The sequence below is a fragment of the Myotis yumanensis genome, unplaced genomic scaffold (assembly GCF_028538775.1).
Source record: "Myotis yumanensis isolate MYYU_CA2020_CCGP unplaced genomic scaffold, mMyoYum1.0.hap1 SCAF_14, whole genome shotgun sequence".
In the NCBI taxonomy this organism is placed as follows: domain Eukaryota; kingdom Metazoa; phylum Chordata; class Mammalia; order Chiroptera; family Vespertilionidae; genus Myotis; species Myotis yumanensis.
The window spans coordinates 32,707,072-32,725,511 of record NW_027223765.1 but is presented as its reverse complement, the minus strand read 5'-3'; the positions used below and the strand labels follow the sequence as shown (position 1 = coordinate 32,725,511).

General features: G+C 51.6%; 1 protein-coding gene across 3 annotated transcripts in view; it reads right to left on the bottom strand.

The window, feature by feature from the left end:
* Positions 1-18,440, bottom strand: part of SLC6A6 (solute carrier family 6 member 6) — an 80,917-nt gene that overhangs the window by 43,124 nt on the left and 19,353 nt on the right. The window contains exon 1 of one of the 3 annotated variants that reach the window (XM_070433547.1): positions 6,393-6,786. The exons of the other annotated variants lie outside the window; for them this stretch is intronic. The gene's annotated coding sequence lies outside the window, so the exon portion shown is untranslated. Of the gene's footprint in view, positions 1-6,392; positions 6,787-18,440 lie in introns of those variants that run through there. 3 annotated transcript variants of the gene reach the window in all.

The following is an 18,440-nucleotide window of genomic DNA, read 5'->3' as shown; positions in this document are numbered from 1 at the left end:
AGAGGTTCCTTGGCTCCCCCTGATTGAAAACTACAGGGACTTACTCTGTGTTGAGCTGACTGAAAACAGTTTTCTCTTCTCTCTTCAAAGACCCTTAGTGTAGAGAGGTTTTCGATTTCATAGATGGGGAAGCTGAGGCTCAAACAGGGAAAGGGATTCAAGCCAGAATCCCTACCTTGGTCTGGAGCAAAGCTCAGAGAGAAGGAGGCCTCTGCACTATTTGCAGATGGGGACACTGAGGCAGAGGTACAGAGGGAGCGCAGAGCAGGGCTGGGGACTGGACGCCCTGCCTGCCTCCAGGTGCCCACGGGCCAGCTACCTGGGCCTTGAATTGAGTTGCAGATGCGGCCGTGGCCGTCTCCTCCGGCATCTGCCACCTGAATCCAAGGACTTGGAAAAAGTCCCCCTGCAGAACCTGAACCTTCTCGAGTGAACAGCTCCCCAGAACAATGACTTATATCTCTCACTGTCACTGACTTAACCACTCAGGAGCTTCTACCATGGGTTTTAAATAAGAGGACAGGTACTTTTTCTGTTTCCTCTTTGGATTACTCCCCGCCCCCCACACTCCAAAAGGGCCTACCACATGGCTGGCCTCTAAGACTGAATGAAGAGTTGCTATTTCTCAGCAAACCTCTGGGGGGTAGGCAAGCAGCTCCCAGCACCCCAGAACTGGGGAAGGAGGACACCTGGATGACAGACTCATTTTACAAGTGGGAAAACCCGAGGCCTGAGTAGCCCCCTGCCTGTTGGGCTGTAGAATGAAGCACACCGCTTATCTGTCCCCTTATCTGCCCTCCTTTTCAGCCTCCCTATCCACACCAGAGCCAGTGTTCTGGGCTCACTGAGGTCATGACTATGCTGTGTGACCTGGGGCAAGTGACAACCTTCCCTGTGCCTCAGTTTCCTCCCTGATTAAAAAAAAAAGAGGATGAAAATAAAACTCACCTCTCAAGGATTAAATAGGATGATGCCTATAAAATTTTCAGCATAGGTACTGGTACATACGAAGTGATTAATAAATATTAGCTATTATTGAACGAAACAGCTGACCACATTGGGACTTTATTATACCACGTGGCAGACATGGTGTCCTGAGTGCTTAAAAAAGAAAAGGGAACAGAAAGAGGCTGCATTTATTGGCCACTGACTGCACACGTTTACTCAGCACTGTGCCAAGACTTTGCAAGCATTTTCTTAGTCCCTCAATGGGGCTGTTACCATCTCTGTCTTTTTTTTTTTTTTTTTATTAAATCTTTATTGTTCAGATTATTACATTTGTTCCTCTTTTTTCCCCCCATAACTCCCCTCCTTCCAGCTCCCACCCCACCCTCCACCCTCACTCCCCACCCACTGTGTTCATCCATAGGTGCATGATTTTTGTCCAGTCACTTCCCGCATCTCCCACACCCCTTTTCCCCCCAAGAATAGTCAGTCTATTCCCTTTCTATGTCCCTGATTCTATTATAATCACCAGTTCATTCTGTACATCAGGTTATTTATTCACTTGATTCTTAGATTCATTTGTTGATAGATGCATGTTTGTTGTTCATAATTTGTATCTTTACCTTTTTCTTCTTCTTCCTCTTCTTAAAGGATACCTTTCAGCATTTCATATAATACTGGTTTGGCGGTGATGAACTCCTTTAGCTTTTCCTTATCTGTGAAGCTCTTTATCTGACCTTCAATTCTGAATGATAGCTTTGCTGGATAAAGTAATCTTGGTTGTAGGTTCTTGGTATTCAGCACTTGGAATATTTCTTGCCATTCCCTTCTGGCCTGCAAAGTTTCTGTTGAGAAATCAGCTGACAGTCGTATGGGTATTCCCTTGTAGGTAATTGAGCCTCTTTCTCTTGCTGCTTTTAAGATTTTCTCTTTGTCTTTTGCTCTTGGCATTTTAATGATGATGTGTCTTGGTGTGGTCCTCTTTGGATTCCTTTTGTTTGGGGTTCTCTTCGCTTCTTGGACCTGTAAGTCCATTTCTTTCTCCAGATGGGGGAAGTTTTCTGCCATTATTTCTTGAAATAGGTTTTCAATATCTTGCTGTCTCTCATCTTCTGGCACTCCAATAATTCTGATATTAGTCCGCTTAAAGCTGTCCCAGAGGCTCCTTACACTATCTTCACACTTTCGGATTCTTTTTTCATTTTGCTTTTCCAATTGGGTGTTTTTTGTCGAATCTTTGGTTTGATTCTTGCACTCCTCTGGTCTGCTATTGGGTATAATATTCTTTATTTCAGTCCATGTATGCTTACTTTCTAATTTCTTTATCGTAGCATCGAGGGTCTCATTAGTTTTCGTGAGGCTCTGCACAAATTTATGGCAAGCCCTCAAAATTGCGATTCTTAGCTCCATATCCTCCATTTCTGTCATGTTTTTTTGTCTCCGCATCTTTTATGCTTTCTTGGTGCACCCCCTTGTGGTCTCTGTGCGCAGTCTTGTTCTAGCCAAGCCTTAATTGTTGTAGTTAACACTACAGGGATTTGACCCCCAGGCCGACTGGCTATAGGAATCAGCTGTATGGAAAACGTCTGCCTTCTGGGGAGGCGCTAATCCAGCCTTTGCCTGAGGCGATCGGCAAATGGCTGTGCGCAGGGTTTGGGCGGGGCGGGATCAACAGGGCGGGCGGAGGGAGCAGTTATGGCCACGCTCAGTCCCGTTCCCAGAGGCTCTGCTTCTCAGAACCCCGGCAGCCGCTGCAAACCTCGGAGAGAAGGCTGCCCTCAGGTTCCAACTGATGCCGGATAATCCCGCTTCTCCCGTTTGAGTCTGGGTCCCTAGAGACTCGCCCGGATCTGGAGCCCAGAGTCTGAGACTCACTCCCGACAGAAAACGACAACCGCGCCCTCAGCCACCAGCCCGCTTTGTGCGCGCACCTCGGTACCTTTGTATTTTCCACACTGCGCCGCCTCTGAGCCTCGATTTGCTGTTCTCTTTCCTTCTAGTTGTGGAGTCTCTCTTCAGCCAGCCTTCCTGTGGTTCTGGGTGATGTCCGTTCAGTCTTTTAGTTGTATTTTTGAAATGGTTGTTTGCGGCAGCGGTCTCCGGCGTTTACCTACGCCGCCATCTTGGTCTCCTACCATCTCTGTCTTGATGATGAGGTGCAGAGAGGTGAAGTCACCTGCCCAGGGTCACACAGCAAGTAAAAGACCCCAGAGCTTCAAATGGCTCCCAGGTCTATTGTGGCTTCCAGTGTCCATGCAACCCCTTGGCTTTAGCAAAGTCACAAAGTGAAATCAGGCTTGGTGCCTTAAAGCCAACTTCCAGCCACTGGACTGGGCTGACAAGTTAGGGAAGTAGAGAAGGGCAAACAGGGAAATGAGGGAACACATGTCAGAGACGGGGCAGGGTCTGGGGACCTGGGGACCTGGGGAGCAGTCAGTGCCCAGGCCACAGGGATGAGCTGGGAGGGCTGATGAAACCCATGGACTTAGGCAGAATGGACAGTGCTATGGGCCGATGCTTCCTCTAGTGAACAGGGTCTCCCACATTTCTCTTCTGGATTTGAAGGGGCTCCTGTGAGCACTGTCTCCACAGATTCCAGGCAATGGACAGGCTCAGCGAGGAGGGCTGGGGTCAATGAGTAATACCATCTGCCACATACCATCCCAGCCAACAAAACATGTAACAATTAAGCACCCTGAATTGTGTTAAGAGCACTATTTCACCTTCTACCGAGGATAGCTGTTTTTGAAAAGGAGAAATTAAAGTGTGTTTTTTTCTTTTCTTATAAAGGTACATCTTTAAACAATTAAATCATTTGATCGAGCCACGTGATCTGTATCTGTTTATCTTGTATTATTTATTCTTAACTCAGGCTAACTCAGGTGTGATAAGCTTAAGGCCTCTAAGCTCAAAGACCTCCAGGGGCCTGGCAGGCAAAGGACAGGAGTCCAGTGGGGAGGCCACAAGGAAGGGCAGGGACTGCAGCAGAAGGGAGCCCAGCCACAGGTTGCTCTTCTCAGCTCCAGCTACTGGGATTGGGACCCACCGGGGCCAGCTCCTCCGATTTCTCAAGAGAGGTTGAAATCGGAGGTGTGTGGGCATACAGGCTTTCCAATTCCTAAGACACTGTGTGGGCCAAATATAAACATGGTTTGCTCTCTTCGGTCATATCATTGCCCCGGGTCACCCAAGGCGGCCACAGCAAAGGACAATCTGATCAGCCCAGCCTCATAGGCCCGATGGCTCACCCCAGTGAGGTCATCCAGGAAGCCTGGCATTGTTTTGCCCGGAACAAAGCCGAAACAATGAGTGACAACATTCTGGTCCTAGTGAAAGTGAATTGTTTGGGGAATTGTTTTCAGCATGACATCTCTGGGGACAGGGCTTGTTCTCCACCTGGGTTCAGTGTCTGTGGGCAAGGTCCTCCCCTCCCCTAATCTAACTGCAACCTCCCACCCCATAGAAGTTCAGGTCACCCTCAGAGACCACCTCCCCACCTCCGCTGAGAGCACCTGCCTGGCTCGAGCTCAGCCTTCAGCTTTCAGAAACATTTACTTCTCCCCAAGCCACACGAAGCCTCCCCTTTCACAGATCAGGAAGCGGAGACTCTGAAAAGGGGAGGGTCTGGCCCAGGTCACACAGCCATGAGGCGGTGGGCCAGGATTGGCACCCAAATTCTGACTCCACTCCATCCTGGGGCAAGTGTGAGCTCTACTCAGGGACCCACCAGAGCAGATCATATTTCTTGGTCTGAGGTTTGCAAAGGAAAATGTGGACAGATAGAGACAAATTTTGCAAAGAACTGGCCTCTGGGACAACGCCGATAGGGAGCAGGGCAGGATGTGGGTCCAGTGTACTACAGCCACCTTGTCCTCACCCCCACACAAAAACATTTACAGGTAAAAGGTCTGAGGACTGGGTCCAAATATTTTTCTTATCTCCTTGCAGATGGCAGGCCTTGACCCAAAGCCCAGAGACCACAGGCAGGCAGCAGAGATGAAACAAAGAGGACATGCAAACTGCAGGGGGCGGGGGACAGGGGGCGGGGCTGAGAAGGTCCTCCCCTCCCCCACAGAGCTGGGCCTAGCGAAGGGCAGAGGGGCCTGAGCAGTGTGGTTGGGCACCTCCCCCTGACCCCAGGTGAAGGTGAGGTGGGCACAATCATGCCCCAAACAGAGGTGGCCCAGGCACCAGCCAAGCAAGTCCTGGACTCGGGAAGGAAAGTGGGCTAGGAGTCAGAAAGCTGAGCCTATTTCAGTTCCGTTGGGTCACGTAGGGCAGGTACTTCCCCTTTTCATCTCGGATATCCAGGGAAAAGAACAGAGCAAGGGGGCTTCAGCAAGCAGTGCATGCTGGATAAACATTTACTGACAGCCTACCCTAGGTGCCAGGCACGGATCCAGGAAGTGGGGGTGTGGACATGAGCCCTGAGGAGCTGACATTCCAGAAGGAGAGACGGACACTAAGCACAAACATGAGTTACGACCGAGCCAGCACGTAGACGACAACCAAGCGGGATGAGGTGTAGGCGATGGGGCAAGGGGGGGGGGGGGGGGGGCGGCGGAGGGTGTGTCAGAGAGGCCCCTATGAGGGGGTGACATTTCATAATGGCAGCCACTGAGGACTGGCTCTGGGCAGGCCCCATGCTTAGCCCATTCAGGCACCAACTCATTTATTCCTCTTAGAAGCCTGGACGAAAGACTGAGGCCCAGAGAGGTGAGCCACTTGCTCACAAGTCACACACTGGGATTCTTTTGCACCCAGACTATGGGCTCCAGGGTCTGTGCTTTTAATCATATTGAAGCCGAGATCTGCAAACATCAGGGGGAATGGTGTTCTCAGAGCAGGGAACAGCGTGTGCAAAGAGGGCCACACTGGGCTTGGTAAAGGAACAGAGAAGGCCAGTGTGGGAACAGAGAAAAAGAGGGGGCAGGGCATGGGTGACCTGGAGAGGAGACAGAGACTGGAGGCCAGGGTTAGGACCTAGATTTATTCGAAGGGTGGGCAGCCCCTGAGAGCCTTGCTCTGCCCCACTGAAGGCTCAGCACATTCAGCTAAAAGCCCCTACCTGTCCCCGACCACCTGGCCAACCCTCCTGGAGTAAGAGGGGATTTGAAGGCTCATGGTGGGCTTCTCCCTGTAAGCAGTTACGAGTAGGGACTTGATAGTCCCGGGTACCCCAGAGCTGTCCAGCCTCTTCCTCGTGAGCCGAGCCCCTTGGGATGGGCTGAAGGTGGCTGCAAAGAGGCACCAGCCAAGGATGGGCAGTGGAACTCCCTCCCCTTAGCCCAGGGCCACAACACCAGGGACACAGAAAAGAAAACGTTCTTGTGCATCGCGTCTAGACCCCCTCACCCCTCCACAGGTGAGGGAAGAACAGGGTCAGCCTTTGACGCCATTGGATCTCAGACAAGTCCGTTCCCTGCACTGAGCAGGCCCTTACTCACCGAGAGCTGGTCAGGAGGAATCGCCCAACTGACTGTCCCACGCTGACCGAGCACCTACTGCACAGCCGGCCCCTGCAGAGGGCACAGGGTCACCTGCATGCCCTCGAGGTGCTAATGTCCAGAGACAGGGGAGGGGCTTGTCTTGTCAAAGTAACAGAAATTATTCTGCCAGTTCATAAGGACCGGAGCACGCGTCTGAGTCAAGAGGGAATGAGAGGCTTCAAGGAGGAAGTCTCATGACACCGCCTGGCTGGGCCCCTCAGCCGGGCCCGCGCCACAGGAAGGCAGGGGTCCGGGAACAGGCAGGCCTCTCGGATCCTGTCTGACGGGGTTCAGACCCCAAATGCCACTTAGATTTCCAGCACACGCCGGGCGCCGCCGCCATCACCACAGCTTAGCCAAAGGAGAGGATTAGGCGGACGAGAAGGGCCGCCATGATGTCTGCTGGGCGCTTGGGGGCCTGTTTTCAGGCACCAGGCGGTGAGTCAGCAGGCAACAGCCTCCAGGCACTGACTCACCAGCCACAAGCCTGCCACTCTTCTCCCGTCAGCTTCCCCACCACCCCGGGGCCCCAGCCTGGTTTTGCCGGAAGTGAGGGTTGTGGGGGTGGGGTGGGGGGTGGTGGTCAGCCTTGATCCTGAATCGGGCTCTGCAGAACCCAGGATTATTTCTGGAGGCCACAAAAAGAGATTTGAGAAAAAAGAAAGGCTTGGTTTTCATTTCCTCAAACTTCCCCTTTTGAGCTGTAAGAACCCTAACACCACCTCCTCTCACTGGCTGTGAAAGCAAACAGAGAGCAGCCCCTCCCTCGCTGTATAGAAACTGGAGAGAGACAGGCCCTGGGTGGCAAGGCCAGCTAATGGCACACCAGTGGCCCAGTGCCCACTCCCTGCCCAGCCACTCCCAGCCAACGCTACACCAGAGCTCTGTGGGGCTCACAGCTCCATGGAAACCGGCCAGGGCCACTCTTTGCCGTAGGGCCTTGGGCAAGTCACCTCTCGGGCTCCGTGTTACCCTTTGTAAGGTGGGCATAATACCGCACGATGGCGCGTGAAAACTCCCAGCTCAGTAAGTATTTGTACACAAGCTCCCCATTCGTTCTCCTTGTTCCTCTTTTAAACCTGTCTCTGCTCAGTGAGGAAGGACTTTGTCTAACTTCCTAGCTCCACCCTTTCCTCACCCTAACCTAGAAATTTAGCTCAAGGGCAGTTCGGTGCCTGCAGAATGAAACAGCCTGGGAGTCAGCAAGACCGAGGGTGATGGACCCACAAAGTCTGCTGCCAGTGCCCCTGTTTCAGAGCGAAGGTGCTTTAGTTTGGACGACTGGTCACTTATCTGGAAGTCAAGTTTCAAGTGTCCTCCGCCATCTGGAGCCCACCCAAGACTCCAGGGACTACTAAACCACACCTTCGCTCATGCTGTTCCCTTAGCCGGGCACAATGTTCCCCAAGTAACTCACAGCAATAAATACCCAGGACAAAGGCCGTGACATGCTTGGGCTCCATGGGCCAGGCCACACTCACCAGCCCATCATGTCACTATCTGTTTGCTCTTCTGTTGCCCAGAGCCTGGCTCTGTGAATATTGGTCAAACAGAACATTTAGGGCTCAGGACTCTGGGGACACTCAATATAGGAGTAAATATCTTCTACCTTTTAGCTGTGAGGGCTCCTCGACCAGGATAACAGCAATGGCGGACGTTGAGGACAAAGGCAGGGAGGTCCGCAGACGAAGGATGGGCCCTATGTGCTCTCCGCTAGAGAGTGGGATGTGTTCCAGCATGCATCTGAGTTCCCTCCAAAGGGTATAAAACTCACATTACAGCCCACACCAGCGTCGGGTGAGCTTGAGGGAGGACAGGCATTTCTCAGCTGTGGTTTCCCACACGTGCAGAACACCCTCCAGGGCGGCCCGGACAGCCCCATCTCCCTCAGGTTTTCATGTGCCGCTGGTCCTCCTATGCCCTATTGCCACTGCTGGGCTTTTGCTGAGAACGGTATGACAAATTCAAAGTTCTCCTTGGGAAACCTCCGTTTCTTCATCTGTAAAACCGTCCCTTGCTGAAGTTCCTGGGTTCTTGGGCAGAGCGGGTGAATGACCAAAATCCTCACATGTGCCTGAACACTGGCATCTCTGGGACTCTGGCCAAAATGACAGGTGCCTGGCCCACCCAAAACCTACGAAATCTGAATTTTACTTAAAAGCTGTAAAACCAACCCCCAGACTCCCAGTGAATCTTAGAATCAGGTGAAGTTGGGAACGGGAATGCTAATGAACTGGGCTACGCTTGGTAAAACATAAAACAAAAGCAACCTATACAAAGGACTTGGTGATGGATAATTCGAATACGTGTGCGTGTGTGCGTGTGTGTGTGCATGCGCATATGTGTGCGTGTGTGCGCACGTGTTACACATGGACAGTCTCTCCTGTCGGGCTCTGAGCAGCTGGGGACTGGGCCCTGCTTGGTTTCACTTCCTCAGCCCAGGAGGGCCTGGGCCTCCCCCGAGAACCATTTGCACATGGGTTCTCCTATGCCCTATTGCCACTGCTCCTGACAGTTCCCCTGTGGTGGGCACTTTTGTCCCCAGTTTACCGACAGGGAACTAAGGCTCAAAGAGGTGATAGGACCTGGCCCAAGGTTACCCAGTGAGTGGCAGAGCCAGAATATGAACCCAGGACAAGGCCAACACTCCCTTTATCTGCTTGGTCAAGTAAAAAGGAGCTTGAGAAACATAGGTGAGGGCTGTCAGGTGGACTACCTGGGGCTCTGAGGCAGAGAGCTGAGTGGAGTATGTGGGATCCATGCATCACAGACCCACAGACCCCCAACCCAGTGGGGAGCGAAGGAAGCCTGGGCCTGGCTCCAAAGTCTGGCAAGGCCCGGAGTCTAGCTGACTCAGGCAGCGTCTCCAAAGACAGGAACAAGGCACAAATTCTATCGCCTGGGACTTGGGGATGCCCCTGGCTATCACCCCTACAGAGGGGGGTCACTTTTTCCCTAAAGTAGAGGCAGCAGGTAGGGTCTTCCCAAAAGGAGAAACACCTGTCCCTAAAGTGCCAGCTACCCAAGCAGGCCCCAGTGAGGCCCAGCTCTGCCAGTGACCACTGCTTGACCAAGGCCAGGCCTGCCCCTGTGGGCTGTGCTTTAGGCCAGGTGACCAGGAGATCCAGCAACACACACACACACACACGCACACACACACACACACAGCCCTCTCTCTTGAAGGCAACCAGCCCGGCAGAAGAAAATGTACTCCTTAAATAAATCTGTGCCTCAGTTTTCTCAAATACAGAATGGGAATAGTAATATCTCTGAGGGTCATGGGGGGTTAAATGAGCTAATATGTGTAGACCGCTTAGAACAGCACCTGGATAAAGTGTCAGATACCAAGTTGATGGCCAAATTCATACACTCTCCCTAGAGCAGTGGCAGCCTGGACTCCTAGCCAAGGCCCTGCTGGGCACCACCAGGCCCACTGGGCACTTTACAGGTCACCTCATATAGCCAGGACCAGGGCTCCAACGCAGGTCAGCCATCTCTGCAACGAGGCCGTCACCCTAACACTCACCCCAGTCTCCTCCCCGTTCCCCTTTCCCTTCTATTCCAACTTCCTCTCCCCTTCCTCAGTGGCAAGGATTGGGAAACCCTGGGGTTCCCCCCCCCGCCCCCCCAGTATATTGCTGACTAAGGGCAATGTGGGTGCCATGGGCTGGTGGCTTCCTGGAGATCTGAGCATGAATGTGAGAACCTCCTGTCACTTACTCTACCTAGCCTTGGGGTCCAGTTGGGATAGCATCTCAGGTAGCTGCCCATGGCAGGACAGAGGGCAGGAGGAGGGGCAGGCAGCTAGACCAGGCCTGCAGCTCCCATACAAGGTATTGGGACCGTTCTAGCCCTCAGGGCTATGGCGCCTGCCAAGCTGGGGAGGTGGAAGTTTCAGGGACTGGGGCCTGGACTTGAGAGCAAACAAAGGCTTTGCTGGGAAAGGGGACTGCACAGCGGCCTCGCCAACCTGTGGGGACAACTGCAGACAAGCTACTTGGAGCAGAGCAGCCAATGAGCCTCCCTCCCTCCTTCCTTCCCACTGGTCACTCTGGGCAGCTGTGAAGAAAACCTTCAGGAGAGGAAGGTGTTCCTCACGATGGCTGCAGCTGCAGAAATCAGAGACTGTGACCCCTCAACTCCTCCTGGCAGCCTCAAAACCTCAGAGGTCGCTGAGTGCCTGAGACCCCTCACCAAGCCATCACTGAATGACACAGCAGCCCAGGACCCCATGCCCAGAGTTCACAGATAAGGAGACTGAAGCCTGCAAGGGGAAGGGACCTGCCAGGAAGCTCTAGTCAGGCTGCTAGGGATCAAACCTGGCTCTGCTGTGTGACCTAGGGAGCCTGCTTACTATGCCTCAGTTTCCTCAGCAGAAAATGCAGACCCACCTCCCAGGGCAGAGGGGTGATCACATGAACCGACGCAAGTAAACCACTCAGCACACAGCCAGGCACAGACAGGTGCATATTGAGATGTTATGCATGAGGGTGACCAACTATTCACACTGGAGCAAATCTCAGAGAAGTGCCTACTAGTAGGAAGGCAAGACAGCAGTGATCATTGTGGTTGCTCTCAGAGCATTCCAGAGCTTCATCCCATGGCTGTCCAGTGTGCCAGGCCTCTGTCAACCTGGGTGAGCCTTCACCAGCTGCAAGTGCAAGGAGAAAGCCAAGGGCATTGAGTCAAGGCCTGGGGGGGAGAGGGAGGAGACTGCCTGGGTGGGGGGTGGGGGGGGTTCCCAGGGAGAGGGGTACTAAAGATGTCATTTCTTTCACAACATCATAGTGAGAGCAGATGGTATCTTTTTAAAAATTGGTAAAATAAAAAGTTTACCAGCCCCAGGGTAGGCCATTCCACTCCTCAACCCAGATTTGTGTTTTGAATGTGTACTAGTTCGTGCACTAGTTCATGAAATTCAATGCCAATAATGTGCCCATTTTGCAGGTGGGGAAACTGAGACCTAGGTACAAGAGTTTCTGTCTCCAATGTTTCAACTCTGGACTCTGCACGTCCAGTTCCCTTTCCAGCCTGCTCTGACTTTGGATGCTTAGGACCAGCTCAACTCCTTACTTATTTGGGGAGCTCTTTTCCAGGCCCAGGGAAATTACAGCCCCAAATCCCACAGAGGTCCTTGACCCCAAGGGAATGCCCTTCCTGGTTGCCGAGTGACCCATCGTCAGTCAGTGCAGAGGCTGAGAGGCTCCATCAAGGAAGGATTTGAACAGACAGAGGGTCCCCCTGGTGGACTGGGGTGGGCAACCTGGGCAAGCACTTTCCAGCACGGGGAGCCAGGACCTGCTCCAAGCTGGACGCCTCTGAGAAAGATCTTGTTCCCATTAGGCCCCCAGCAGGACCACTCGGGTCAGAACTCAGAAGCACCTCAGGGCTCCCCCGTTTGTCCCCTGCTCCCTCTCCCACCCAGGCAGACTCCCTGAACACCATTTCCTAGGTAACTAGAGCTGTTGGAGACCTCACACCTCTAAGCTTGAATTATAGAAGCAAGCCCAAGGTGGCTCTCTAAGGGGACAGAGGCTCTGTGAGCAGCCAGGAACAGGTGGACAAGCAAAAGTGACGTGCCCCTGGGTAAGTCAAATGGGGTGCATCAGAGGCCTGTGAGGGTGCAGAAGATGCCCAGCACCTGGGCTCTGGGCCTCAGCATATCTGCTCATGAGGTCACAATGCCCCTTCCATCAAAGCCCAGGTGCCCAGAGACTGCCTTCTCCAGAAACATGCTGCTGACTGGGAATGTCCCTAAGCAGAACTTAAGCCAGAGAGATGGTTCCTAATCACAGAACTCACTGTCTCTATACACCGTTGCCTGGGAGGTTGTGGGCTTTCACGGCTCAGTGCATTTTCACAGGCGGTTCCCAGCAGGCCCAGGAATGCACATCCCTGCTCTTCTCATCTTCAAATGCCAACTTCTCCAGGAAGCTATTCCCTAACCATTCCCTGCCCCTCTCCCAGCTGAACGAGTAGCTCATTCCTCAGCTGCAATCCTCAAATCTTCCTCCTGTGGTCACATCTGCATCACAGGGTGCTCTAGGGCAGGGGGTGGGCCTCTGCTCAGGAGGCAGCAAATGAGGAGGACCTGGACTGCTGTTGTTATAGCAACCCTTGGATCTTTTCCAGCTGTTCTTAAATCCTGGAAACAATAATTGCAGCTAACATTGTGTGCCTGGCACTTCGATGGGCACTCGGTATAATTCTAGCAAGTAGTAATTTTTTTTAATCATGCTAAATATTTTTATTTCTTTAAATTACTGATTATGGCTGCTCACTTTTCTCCTATAATTAGTCCAAGGTAATGAGACTTCATAGCACTTTCAGAATCTGACAGGATATAAAGCACACTCGGAATGCCTTAAATGAATGGAAAATCTTCCAAATACATGGCCAGTTACAGAGAGAAATGCCAGCTCCCTGGGTTAAGCACACATGTGTGCCAGGCTCAGTGTCTGGCATTGGGGTGCAGTGGTTTACCCAGTCCTTACCAATGACTCTATGAGATGACGGGTCTTACCCTATGAGGTTCAAACAGGTTGAGTGACTTGACCAAAGGTGTATAGCCAGGAAGAGACAAGGGCTCCAGAGTCCTGGTTTCTCAGCCACTGCACTGGGCTCTGGGACGTCTCCTGGCTTTTATTCCAGAAAGTCCCCCTATTCACCTGAGGCTGGCAGGGGTGACATTGTGCAAATCAACCAGCTGGGTTAGAATTCACGTCTCATGATGGACCCAGATCATAGGTATTTCCCCATCTCCAAGGACTGGGCTGCAGCCAGTCTCCACCACAGAAGGCAGCCACCCAAACATCCACTAAGCTGAGGCTTTGTCCTAAGTGCTCCACAAAGATCTTCCCATTTAATTATGTATACCTGCTGGGATGACTAATACTGGCCTCTCAGGCCAGGAAGAGCTTTTAACTATTAAGTTCAGCCTGCCCAGAGCAATTAAGCAGCTATGTGGCTAATCTCAAATAATTGGTGCAGGGAGGGGTGGAATCCAGAGGTTCTCTCTCTAAGCCCAGGCCACGTTTGGAAGTGTAACTGCCCGGGTCCACCTCACTCCTGCTCAGCCCTGAGAACATCCCCTACCTCCACACCTCCCCTGAGCTTTCTTGCCCTCACCCTGACCCTCTGGTAAAGTGGCCCGACCAGAACTTAATCAGTTTACTGATCCTATAGATAGCCAGCGATCCGGGAGCCTCCTTTTGCTGCTTGAGGGCAAGGATACCTGGAATTTAGGCCACAACTATAATTAGTTGAGAAATCTGTCCTTTTTAATTGACTCATCTATTTATTTGTTCAATCAGTTCCCACTGACCCCCAGATGGCCGAGTTCTAAATAATTCTTGCCCAATATTGTCACTGGAGAGGAGGGATCCTACTGGCCTCTCCAGCTTTGTTCTCTGAATTCCCCAACAGGCACCTCCCACACCCCTCGAGACGGTTCCCCAAGTACTCTTTGCCTAGTTCCACTTTTGCCTCTGCTGTGTCACCATAAAAGATTTTAGTTAGAACCTAACTCTGCCATTTGCCGGCTTAAGAAGTAGTGACCTCAGGAATGTCAATTCCCCCTGGGGCCTCAGTTGCATCATCATTGAAATGGGGCACCTCGCATTACACAAGGGAAGGTACAAGGAAGTGCCTCAATGCAGGATTAGATTTGCTCTCAGGAGAAACAGTGTGGCCCTGAACAGGAAAAGATCAGCCACCTTTCTTGTCATGCAGTTAATAAACACTAACTATACCCCTTTTCTCAGCTTCTCCCAGTGCTGAGAAAGGCAGACACAAACTGTTCTGTACAGCAGGGAAAATACCAAATAAACAGCTCAATTGGTGTTTTGTGTCAAACATGCAGCCAGTCCGCTGGCACTGCTGTCCCCTCCCAAGGTACTTTATATGCTTCTAAAACCACGTGAGTCAGCAAAACTAGGTTAGACATCTCATTAGAGTGGGTCTCCTCCTGGGACCTCTGGCTGAGCCTGTGATTCTCCTCCAAGTGTGTTTGAGTGAGGGCTGGGCTTTGTTTTTCTTCCTGAGCCAGTTGTCAAAACAACTAAACAGTCCTTACCTTTAAGGGCACCTGGAAGAATTAAATAAGAACTTGTGGTTTTAGGCTGGTTCCCCAAAGTGAATCAATACCAACCACTCAGCAGGGCATCTGGGGTCAGCAGGCTAAACCACCCCATCCAGCCCCTCTCCCTTCCCCAGAAGGGAACACCCAGCCACGCCACCCCCTTATGCATGGGGAGCGCCCACTTCACACTTTCACTTTGCCCTGCCTTTTCATGGGTGGTTTCCCTACCAGTAAGGCCCTTTGGTCTTGTGCTCACCTGGCATGAGCCTAGTAGAGGCCTCTCAGAGAGTTTCTAAACTTCGTGTACCCAAAGCATCTTCGAGAGACCCTGCCAATGGACACCCGATTTGTCTCCCCTGGGAGTTCCCAGCCTGGACAGAGTGAGACTCATTCATCTTTGGGTCCCCAGGACCCGGCCAGGACCTGAGCCACAGGAGGAGCCCATAACTCTCTGACGACAGAATGAACAGACTTTCAATTCTCAGTTTTCAGATGTTTAGAGGGTTTCTCCAAACTCGCCCTGACATCAAATTATTTTCACTAGGCCTTTCCCTGACTCAGCAGGTCTGGAAAGGGGTGTGAAGGTCTCAATGGACTGGAGAGGCCACAGGGAAAACAAAAAGGTCTGCAACCTGGAACCTTAAAAAACAGGGGCTGCTGTGTCTACGTGGGATGATGGATGTCGGCTAAGCCTGTGTGGTAATCATTTCACAATCTAGATAAGTCAAACATGCTGTACGTCTATCTACCTTCACCTTACACAGTGATGTATGTCAATTATTTCTCAATAAAACTGGAAATAAAAACTCACCGAATTTTAATGTCATTTATATGTTCACATATTAGTCTCCCCCATTAGACTGTGTAATTCTTTAATTTATCTTTTTTTTAAAATTTATTTTATTGATTTTTTACAGAGAGGAAGGGAGAGGGATAGAGAGTTAGAAACATCGATGAGAGAGAAACATCGATTCAGCTGCCTCCTGCACACTCCCCACTGGGGATGTGCCCGCAACCAAGGTACATGCCCTTGACCGAAATTGAACCTGGGACCCTTGAGTCCGCAGGCCGACGCTCTATCCACTGAGCCAAACCAGTTAGGGCTAATTTATGTTTTTTAAAAAGTTGGGGGCAGCTCTTCTCCCCAGAAGCACCCAGCAGGCCCAGTGCTCGGCCATGACACTTTCAGGCCTGGCCACACAGAGATCAGCTGGCCCAGGGAAGGTCTCAGACGTGGAGGAATCAGTGCCTAGAACAGTGATGGCGAACCTATGACACGCGTGTCAGAGGTGACACGAAAACTCATTTTTTTGGTTGATTTTTCTTTGTTAAATGGCATTTAAATATATAAAATAAATATCAAAAATATAAGTCTTTGTTTTACTATGGTTGCAAATATCAAAAAATTTCTATATGTGACATGGCACCAGAGTTAAGTTAGGGTTTTTCAAAATGCTGACACGCCGAGCTCAAAAGGTTCGCCATCACTGGCCTAGAAGCAGCCCCACCACCAACCCCCAGCCGGGGACCTCCCAGAGCTTCAGCCTTTCTAATTTTGTCTTTTAGAGTGAGAGGCTTCACTGAATATCTGGACTGTTTAACCCTAAATTATCCCTGAAAGCGCTTCATTACGGGTGTTAAGAAACATGAATATGAAATATTTGCACCCTCGCCAGTTTGGCTCAGTGCATAGAGCGTGAGCCCACGAGCTGAAGGGTCCTGGGTTGGATTCTGGTCAAGGGCACATACTTCGGTTGCAGGCTCGATCCCCAGCCTGGTTGGGGCGTGTGTGGGGAGAGACAATCAATTGATATGTCTCTCTCACATCGATGTTTCTCTCTCTGTCTCTCCCCCTTCCTTCTACTCTCTCTAAAAATCAATGGGAAAATGTCCTTGGGAGAGGATTAAAAAAATGAGAAGAAATATTTGCATCAAGCTTTTTAATATACCAAACTGCTTTTTCCTACTAGTATATGTGCCGGCTAACCCAGTGGGCATCACAGTCCCCATTTTACAGTTGGGGCAACTGAAGCTCGATAGGAGATGGGACTTGTGGGAGGCCACACAGCCAGGATGCAGCAGAGCAGGGACTCTTCTCTAGACAATGCCAGGAAAGGAAGGGTGGTGCTGAGAGGAGCAGAGGCCTGACATCTCAAGGAGCTGTGTGACCTTGGGCAGGTCACTGCACCTCTCTGAGCCTCTAGGGGCTCATTTATAAGGAAGGATGGATGGGAAGGTGGAGGCAGACAGGGTCATGAGAAGGAGGGCTGGCTCCCATTCCCAGACCACCTACCTCCCTTCTCTGCCCTGAGACAAGGCCCAGTCTCCTGCTTACACACTCTGACTGAGTTTTGGGGGCCTCTGTCCCACTTTGCAATCATAATGGTTTGTGTAATCATTTGTCTCTCCCCTCCTTCCTTGTTCCCCATTCTATCTCCACTGCCCAGCACTGTGTCTGGTATACAGTGGGAGCTCAATAAAAACTGAGTAAATGAATAAATGACTCAGTTCCTTCAGGTGTGAGATCATCACAGGACAGGAGAGGGTCTCGAGCAGCAGTCGCCAACCTTTCAGATCTCGCGGACCACCTGTTGGCGACCGCTGGTCTAGAGGGAATAAACCAGGAAGGGCAGCAGGGGCCTCCTGGGTAGCAGCCCAGGGGAGGAGAGGGCAGGTGGGGAGCCCGAAAGCCCACCGCTCCTGTCTCCTACTCGGTGTGCCCCAGTGGCATCACCAGGCACCTCTCCGAGCCCGGCTTCTTCACCCTTAAAGCAGGGAACATTGTAACCTTCTCACAGGGCTGTCTCGGCTCAGATGAGTTCAGTTCTGGGGCATGTTAGGTGCTCAGGAAGCATCTCTATGTCAGACTGGGCTTCATAAATCAACTAGGCTGACACTTTGGTGCCTGGATGAGGAGACAGAGGCCCAAGGCAGCAGCGTCTTAGAGTCTCAGAGCAAAGAGGGCCAGGGCTAGGGCGACAGCCACTGGAACTAGATTCATGGGGACAGTCTGAAACTTCAAGAAGCAGTTCGTCATAGTTTCTGGGAATGACCTCCCTGGGCTGTTGGATAAATGAGGCTGCAGAGGTAAACTTGTCAGATTTAGCAAACACTGCACGGGACATACTTAGACTAAAAGCATGAGTCATTGTTTGTCTAAAATTTGAATTTAACTGGGCGCCCTGCATTTAATCTGGCAACCTAATCCACAATATCTGGATGTGTTACCCTCCCCCCCAAACTAGCACAAAAGAGGAGACCCAGGAAATAAGAGGAATTGAATACTCTAGCCGCCTGGTCTGAAACCTCCGCCTGAGTAAAATGAAGAAAGTGGGGACCAAAGACCCACACACTCTCAGAGCATGTAGGCATGCTCCTGTCCTTCTTCCCACCAGGAAGCCGCTTCCTGATGGCTGCACAGACATTTCACCATCCCCTTGGCTCCTCCGTTTGCACATTTTTTCCAAAGCAGGCGTCCACGCCAAAGACGTCAGGTCACGTTACCGTCACATTCCACATCCTCCTACCCTGACCCTGGACAGACATTGCCAATGGGTCGTGCCGTCCTTCCCACTGACCAGGACCCAGCCCTCGATGCCTCACTGGAACCCAATCTCTCTCTGGGCCCCAGTAACTTAGTGAACAAGAGAAAGACCTCATGTGTGAGAGATGGTCAGGGCAGACAGGACACCAGAAAAGACTAAAAACAGCAAGACAAGCAGAGGCTCACAGCACCACTCGAGCCTGAAAATATGAATAAGAGCCACATCCCCCTCACTGTGGCAACACGACAGCCCTGGTGGGACTCTATCAAGCAAGAGCTCAGGATGATGTGGGAAGATGGCAGGATTTGGGGGTAAGAGAGCACCCACAAACGTGCAAGGTGAAGTGGGAGCTGAGTCAGGGCTGGGAATGAGGGGCAGAGA